Source organism: Macrobrachium rosenbergii, chromosome 19 (genome assembly GCF_040412425.1).
Source record: "Macrobrachium rosenbergii isolate ZJJX-2024 chromosome 19, ASM4041242v1, whole genome shotgun sequence".
Lineage (NCBI taxonomy): Eukaryota > Metazoa > Arthropoda > Malacostraca > Decapoda > Palaemonidae > Macrobrachium > Macrobrachium rosenbergii.
The window spans coordinates 984157-993406 of record NC_089759.1 but is presented as its reverse complement, the minus strand read 5'-3'; positions in this window follow the sequence as shown (position 1 = coordinate 993406).

Genomic DNA, 9250 nt, shown 5'->3' with positions numbered 1-9250 from the left:
AAAACAACACACAACACAGGTACATAGAACATATAACCACACACAACACTCACCCTGATCCTCGGTTGCTGGGAGATGGATTAAGGTGTCCACGGTCGCCAACACAGCACACAAAACCACACAAACAAAATTGAAAACAGACTCTACACAACAAGGAAATATAAATAAAAAAAAGGAAATAGAACCATATACACACAATAAAATAGCACACCAACAAGAAAAACTAACAACTCGAAAAAAAACTGTCCAACACGAAACCACTGACCGGCACTAGCTCTGACTAAAGACTCCCCCAAAACCGAAATCTCCTTCACATTTTCACAGACAGACAGCGCCGTAAACAAACTCCAACTAATGACCCTTATCCCTCTTCCAACAACCGAAACACTCACTAACGACAATTACACTCGCTCTCTCTCTCTCACTCAAAACTTACGTTACTTTACAAAACCATCTCAAACGGCAAACTAAAACTCTCTCTCCCTCTCTCTCACACAGAACGTTGGGAAATGCTAAGTAAAAATTCATTCATCCCTCTCTATTGTTAACACTCGATAAAGAACTGCACTGATTGAGAAAGAACCCCATCCACAAAATCTTGGAATGGAAATTCCTGATGCGACGACCATTGTGATTTTATAAAGCAAAGTCTGATCATTGCCGCCTCCAACCATTTTCCCAAAAGGGAACCCATCCCCCCCCCAAAAAATGGATTCTCTCCAAAAATCCCCACACAGGAAGATCCCCACAATATTAATATCCCTTTATTCCAACAATTAACCCCAAAATCAAAAATAAGTACTATTTAAAACCACAATTAATTCATAACCCCACGAGGAAGAAAACACACAGATGGGCTGCGCGCACAGCTGACCGCAAAGTAGGTCAAGATGAACATCGAGTCTTCAAGGGCAAACAAAAAACACACACGGTTGACCCTCCACGAAAGAACACGTGTCTACCCTCAAGTAAAGAAAACAGGACTCGAGCAAATGGAAAAGGGATGAGACAGGCAGAGAAGAAAGAAAAATTGTTCCCTTCCCCTTTGAAACTATAAGTCTGCCCACCCCTACACCCAACAACACCTCGCCTTGCAAGACCAAACAGAAAAATCGCTGAGCGCAAGACCTCTGAGATGCACCCACTTCGACCTCGGTTGCCAAGGCGAAAATCGCAAAGTAAGCTACACCCCCAACTCTGGCCCCAGTTACAACACCCCCTTACACACCCGCACATATGTAACCAAAATAAAACACGTATGTTTGTAACTAAAAAAAGACAGTTTGAAATCTAAGAAATACTGACACAATAGCGTAAGAAATATTTATAACCAATAACCCAACAACTGTCAAGCAATTATCAACACAATAACCCAAGTGCCTCAAAAATAATTAAAATATTAAAACAAAGTATTCCGTAATTCCTAATTAGTTCCTAATCACCAATGCGAACTGCCAGTCATGGAAAAAAAAAAAAGTGCAAGTCGCACCCACTCTAACTACCCCAGTCTACCCCTACATACATAAAAAACAGGCTGTACAGAGAATGGAAAGAAATAAGAAATCACCTCCCAGCTTCTACGTCAGTAGCAATAACGCCCAAGGTAATTGCAATGCCAGCAGAAAACACAACTTGTCCTTAATCCGGCTTATTCCCCACTAAGCCCTATTACAACCAACTGAAAAGAGAACATTTATGTATTAATTCCCCCCCCCCCTTTCTTCCTCCACCGCCTGCACTGCAAAAGAATCCAGAAACAATTCCTAATCTGAAAAGAAATACACACTTCACACACGTCTTTCAACCCATAAACACACCCACTTATCAAAGACCATTAGCAACTGATGATGAATCACATCTTCCAGTCAAATGAAAGAACACCTAGGTCATCAAAGTACTACCAACAGAACATCTCAAAGCTTATTGGAACACACCCTATTCCGGCCTAATGTCCCCGTTACCAGTCTCTTCAGAAGCTGTTAAAGGTCGTAAGGGCAAGCTGCCACCAACTACTTTGCTCTATTATACAAGGTCAGTCAGATAGGGTCATACCTTCCACATCTGTTTTAAGAACGTCATAACTTATATCTCAAAGATTCCCCAGTAGCAACGGCCAGCCTGTGTACTGGATCGACATATCTCTCTCTCTCTCTCTCTCTCTCTCTCTCTTTGCATTGAACAAAGACTAAGGCTCACTGAATTAAATGCCGTGTTATAAAAAACTAGACTTTATTTGGAAATTTAATGAAAGCATAACTGCAAAAACTAAGAGTCATAAATTATGGTCTCACAAAATCAAAGGAAACTACAACTCAGAATTAGAGTGGTGTATTCAAATCAATTGAATCAAAATTCCCAGACCAAATATCACCAGTGACAGGCATTCATGTCACCAAATAGTATATCAGTCAATGGACATGATCACTCTAAAAATAAAAGTCCCATCGGTAAAATACACCATTCTCAAATATTCAATATCCTCACAGGACCCAACCAGAATTCCTGTTAAGAGAAACACAGTTCTTGTTAAATCCTGGTTCATGGTGCATAAAAAAACACGTGAAACAGAATTTTAAAAAATGTATAATAAAATATTCAATGTAAAACATGGACTCTGAATAATGTCTGAAAAAGAAGCAAGTGTTAGTAAGCCATCTTACTCACTTTCTATAGCCATTGGGAAGCCACCCCCTCAAAGTAGGGTCTTGGTCACACAACTCCAAAAGGAGCGATAACTATCGGGCCATAAATCAAAGTCCATAGACATTCTATAGTTCCTCTCTAATAAAGCACATGAGAACACATCAATGCACACATTCACCTGTTATCCCCTCCCTCAGAGACATCGTCATGTTCAATGTTTGATACGAGGGTACAAACCTATGATGACGAGGTGGCCTGACCACATGTGAACTAGTCTTCTGAACACAGGTATCGTGAAGTTTTCATCACTTGATCATGATATTCCCATGCTCCTGGTCATGGCCAGAAGCAATGCATCAGGTGAGTTGAACATCCACTGAATGCCGAACTCGCTTTCCAAATATGCGAGTGAACTCGCACTGTCTCTGTGCAAGAAATGTTAACACACCAACAAAAAAAACCATTTGTTATGGACAGGGCTTCTCGCACATGAAAAGGTACATTTTCATAGGGTAGCAATTAGTCAGCTTAACCAGTTCATGCACCTGTATAAATGCTGACTTAAAAATATATGCCCTGTGTATACTTAATAATTATATGTATAATCTTCAGTCAAATGTTCTGTATCAGTTCGTATGTATATTTCTGTCTGTGAACAAACATATATGCTTGAATTTAGCCCCTTTCTCAACCTGTCAGAGGTCAAGAGCTACACTGAGGTCAAGAGCTACACTGTGGCTCTCACGAGCTATTGACCTGTGTGAAAGTTTTGTAAATAAGTCAGTAAAACTGTAGTCTCCGTATCTTACTCATACCTCGCCTTACATTGGTGACCCCGGAGAGATGCCTGACCAAGCCAGGAGCATTGATCCCAATGTCGTCAGCGAAACCTTTGCAGCCGCCTCCATATCCCTACCGCCCTTCACGCCCCACAACCCAGAGGCATGGTTCTTCAGGCCAGAGATGATTTTCCGCACAAAGAAAATCACCTCGGCAAAGCTCAGAGCAGACACCGTCCTCGAATTCCTGCTGGACGACGTCTTTGAGCAGATAGCAGGATGGCTCGAAGAATTAGATGCCCCCGTCACCTGCGACCTACTGAAGGACCAGCTAAAGTCATCCTTCAGCATGCCACCCGCCCAGAGAGCCAAAAAGTTCATCAACCACATGGGGGCCCCCAATAGGAGAAGAGCAGCTGTCGCATGTGTACAAGCAACTGCAGGAGCTAATCATGCTGCCTGCCAAGGGCAGCCAACCTGAGTCATTCTTGAACTTCATAAGAGAGGTCCTCTTCACTACCCTGCCAAACAGTAGCAGCCATGACCAAAGCCTCCACCATGCCCGTAGAAGAGTCCCTGATCATGGTCGATGAAATACATAGGGACCACAGAGTAGTGGACCCCTCACAACCAGCAGCAGCACCAAGTCAGACCAAGCAGACATCAGACAAGGAATCAGACAGCGAGCCAGAAGTGCCAGCCACCCCCATATACAAAAGAAGCTTCCCCAAACAATTCAGCGAGGGGAAGCCTAAGCAGAAGGAACAAGAACCTCCAGAGGGCAAATGTTTTTTCCACTGGAGGTTTGGAAACAAGGCCCAAAATTAGAACAAAGGCTGCCTATTCTAAAAAAAACACGCAGTAGGGTCACATAAACGACTCATCCATACTACGTCAGCAGTGAGCAGATTCAGTTGCCTCATAAGAGAAGCTGTGCCTGTTCACTGCTGTCTTTCTTCCAGGTATGAAAGAAAAAGACCCATGTGCTTCTTTCTAAAAGATGAAAGATCTGACAAAGAAGTTCTTAGTGGACACCAGAGCATGCAGATCATTCACCCTAACCAGCCTGAATGAATGACTCAACCCCGCTCTCCCCACCAACCTCCATGTATCAACGGTCAGCGGAGCACCACTGACAATGTACGGAAGACGGGAGATGAAAACTGCTTTCAACAGGAAAGAATACAACTGGTCTTTCATCACAGCAGAAATGACGATGGTGTTGTTAGAAGCAGATTTCCTAACAGCGCACAACCTATTAGTCGACATAGCAACTAAACAGCACCAACATCATCTCAAAAGCCAAGCAGACATACCACAACCAAACCATCAACAAGACAAACAAGTGCAGTATGCCCCATCAGAACCAACGACCCACTGCCAGAAATGAGAGAACTTCTACGGGAATATGAAGACATATTCAAGGAATACCTGAAGCACAACTTAACAAAACCAGTAAAACAGCATCCAGCACCACAAAGAGACTGAAGGTCCCCAGATCCACTCAAGATTCAGATGGCTGGCCCCAGAGAAGCTCACCTATGCGAAAAATGTATTAAAATAAATGGAAAAAGTGGGAATATGTCAGAAAGCCCCCAGCCTACGGTATCACCCCTACATATGGTACCGAAATCTGATGGAACATGACACCCCTGTGGAGACTGACAATGGCTAAACATCAAAAGAAAACGAGAAAGATACCCATTACCAAATATAGCACATAACAAACCAAATGAACAGAACCAAAATCTTCACGAAAATTTATCTGCTAAAGGGTATTTCCAAGTCCCAGTGGAAAAAGATGTTGAGAAGACCGCAATCATCACCCCCTTTGGCACCTAAACATTTAATTACAGCTGTTTCAGCCTCCGTAACTCAGGGGCAACATTCCAGAAACTGATGGGCATACTGTTCAGGGACTTTCCATTCTGCATGGTCTATTTTGGTGACATACTAATCTTCAGCCCAAACTTAAAACAACATCTCAAAGATGTTAAAGTGCTACAGAGACTAAAAGAAAACAGACTAATAGTGCGAGAAGACAAGTGTAAATGGGCAAAGAAATTGGTAGAGTTTCTGGAACGCCGAGTGAGCCCAGAAGGCATTAAACCTCTGCCAGAAAAAGTGAAAGCAATAACAGACTTCCCCAAACCAACAACAGTGAAATCAGTACAAGAATTTTCAAGCTTAACAAATTATTACCGTCGCTTTATACCTAACATTGCCAAAAAATAATGAGCCCCATATATGAATGTCTTAAAGGAAATAAAAAGAAACTAACTTGGGCAGAAAATCAAGAAAAAGCATTTATTCTAGCACAAGAAGCAATAACCATTCCAACAACACTAATCTTCCCTTTACCCCATAGGTCCCTCACTCTGACAACTGATGCAAGCAATACAGTGATGGGTGCCGTACTCGAGCAGCGCACTGATGATGGTCATCACCTGCTGGCCTCCTTCAGCAAATAGCTAACGGCAATAGAACAGAAGTATTCAACATTTGATAGGGAGCTCCTTGCAGTCTACAAAGCAGTCCGCCACTTCCACCACATGCTCGAGGGACGATAGTTTGTGGTGCAGACGGACCGTCAGCCACTGGTGCATGCCTTCACGAAGTCAGCAGGTGCATGGTCTGTGCGACAACAACGGCACCTGTCAGTGATAGTTGAGCACTCCTGCACCATCAAGTACCTGAAGGGTTCGGTGAACACTGTGGCAGACACACTGTCGAGAAATTGCATCAACACCATCCAGCTCAGGATAGCCTATCCAGACGCACTGTCGAGAAACTGCATCAACACCATCCAGCTCAGGATAGCCTATCTCAAGACAGCAGAAGTGCAGAAGGACAACTCAGGCCTGCAGCGATTACAGCGGATCAACCCCGCCCTCATATGGAGCGACCTGTCAATCAACAGCGGAACAACGACCATCACCTGTGAAATGAGTACTGGACGACCTCGCCCACACTTACCATAAGGCCTAAGAAGGAGAGCCTTCACTCTCGCCCACAGCCTATCCCACCCATAGGGCCGATCAACCGCCCGAACCATAGCAGAACAATACATCTGCTAAGGAATGAGGAAAGGCATAAAAACATGGACGAGAGAATGCACCCCATGCCATATGTCAAAAGTCACAAGACATGTCGAAAGCAGGATAGAAGAGTTCGAAACAACGAACCAACAACTCACCCACATACACATTGACATAGTGGGACCCCTACTCCCCCTCAGAGGGGTACAGATACCTGTTTACCATCATAGACAGGAACACCAGGTCGCCAAAAGCAATACCAATACAACAGCAGACGGTGGAGAGCTGTGTAAAAGCGCTCGTAGATTGGTCAGTAGGCACAGAGTTCCCCAGATCATCACCAGTGACAGAGGAGCCAACTTCACATCTCCCTTGTGTAATGCCCTCGCCGATAGTCTGGGGACGAAAATAACACATATGACAGCCTACAACCCCAAAGCAAATGGCATCACTGAGAGGCTGCACCGATCGCTAAAAAATCACTCGCTGCCAGATGCCAGGGCGGGAGCTGGAGGAAGGAACTACTTTGGGTCCTACTGGGCCTGAGAACAACGCTGCATGCAGCGTTCAATGCATCTCTAGAAGAAGTCCTGTACAGCCAAGCATTGACGTTACCAGCAGACATCTTCCAAGAACAAACAAATCCGACATCACCATCCAGCACCCAAAAAATGATAGAGAGAATAATGCCAGCAATGACAACCTACTACGCAAACAGAAAGCTGTACTTCCACAACAATCTGCAGAACATCCTCCAGAGACGACCCAAGGCATATCAGATGACAGTAGGTGGAAGAACAACGTGGGTTTCCATTGATCATCTGAAACTTGCGTACATACAAGACACCATCCTACAGCCGTAGGCCTCTCCTTGGGGGGGAGTCCTGTAGTACCCACATGTGCAGGCCTACACACACCTACAATCGAATTCTTTATCCCCAATGACTAGCTTGCAAGAGAAACCATGTGGTCAAAAGAAACACAACTTCTCTCGTAAGTCTTTTGTACATATATCTACCTTGTCATTATTGTCACGAACTATGTATTATTACCATTGTATGTATTGTTATGCCAGCTTTCCAACCATATATGTATGATCTTCAGTCCAATGTTCTGTATCAGTTTGTATATATAGGTCTGTCTGTGAACAAACACAAATGCTTGAATTTAATCCCTTTCTCGACTTGTCAGAGGTCAGGAGCTACACTGCGGCTCGCACCTGTTTGAAAGTTCTGTAAATAAATCAGTAAAACTGTAGTCTCCATATCGTACTCACCTCACCTCAAAAGTCTTCTTTGGTGAGATGTAGGAAGACATTTGAGGTCTTGCTTTGGATGTGCTAGCACGAGAAGAGACAGATGATTTTGAGACAGCCTGATGTACCAATCTGTAATTATCAGCTCTACATCTATTGACTGCAGAGTCTAATTGGTCTCTTGGAAACAGAGATGTAGAAGTTAAAATATCCCCATTCTTTAGGGCTAACACTGAATCCATACTGACAAACTTCGAGAACTTGAAGAGGACAGAATCTCCTCTTTTAAGCAGCCAGTTGGCTCACATATTAGCTATTAGATTGGGTAAGCATAAGATGGTTTTCCCACCAGACTGTAATAACCTCCGAAAGGCTGCACCGTCTGCAGATCTGGCCACAGCGGTGGAGGAGATCTTTGCCACTGCCGTTGACCAAAGGTCTAACCAAGAAATAGCCTGAAAGGCTGAAGAAGTGGATACCTCCTTGTTGCCAATTCCTGAAATGTAAAAGAAGCACCCTCTGCCGTAACTTGGTCCAAGGATATTCTTGTGCCTAACCAGACTAGGTCTGCGCTGACTTGTCTTAATTGTAAAACATCCATTGTAGTAGCATAAAAACGTCTATGCTGGGGAAGAGGTGGAGGTCGTAACTTGAAGGACCTATGGGAACGTTAGGAGTTATCCCAACCAGAAATAAGAGAGTTCACTTTCTTAAGAATTCTGCTGGCAAGTTTGGAGCATGGCAACCCCAGAGATGTTTTCGCTTCTATCTTAGGGCCTAGCAAAGCTTATATACCTGAAGATAAATCCGAATTGGTTGCTACAGCTTCTTCAGTCAAGCCGTTACAACTACGAATTAATTCCAGCACTTCAGTGTAGGAAGATAAGAACTCTCGATGGTCTGCGACCTCTACCTCCTGTCCTTAAGAGTCACGATCTGGTCTATCGGTAAAGTCAGGTACAGGTAAGATGTCCTGATTTAAAACTGGAGCATAGTCTCTTTCAGGGGCTAAAACTCTTTTGGGAGCCTGTAAGTCTCTAGAAGTAAATGGAACTTTGTCTTGGTCTCAGTCACACCCTCGGGAATGGGAACGAGAATCATGATGAAATGGCGAACGCTTAATGGGTTACAAGGCTGCAAAGGACTCCTGTGATGTGAAGATCAGTCACGGTTGCATGAACGAGTGTATCTCGATCACGAACGTGTGAATGAGAGCGCTGCTCATAAGGAGATGAAGAACATGGTTTCCCAATATACCGTGGAGGACTGGGGTTATGTGTAGTTCGGTCACAGCCAGCGCGAACGGGAGCGTGAGTCCCAATCACATACGTGTGAGCAACTCATGTTACGAGTTGCTCGATCATGACAGTGTGAACAGGAGCATGAATCACGGTCATGTCTGTGTGAGCAGGAACACCAAACTTGGTACCTTCTAGGGGAACGTGATCGGGAATGATGAAGTGAAGATGACGTACAAGGAAAGTCTGAAGGGAATGGACAGGGCAGATAATGAAGACGAAGAGGAAGTCAATGAA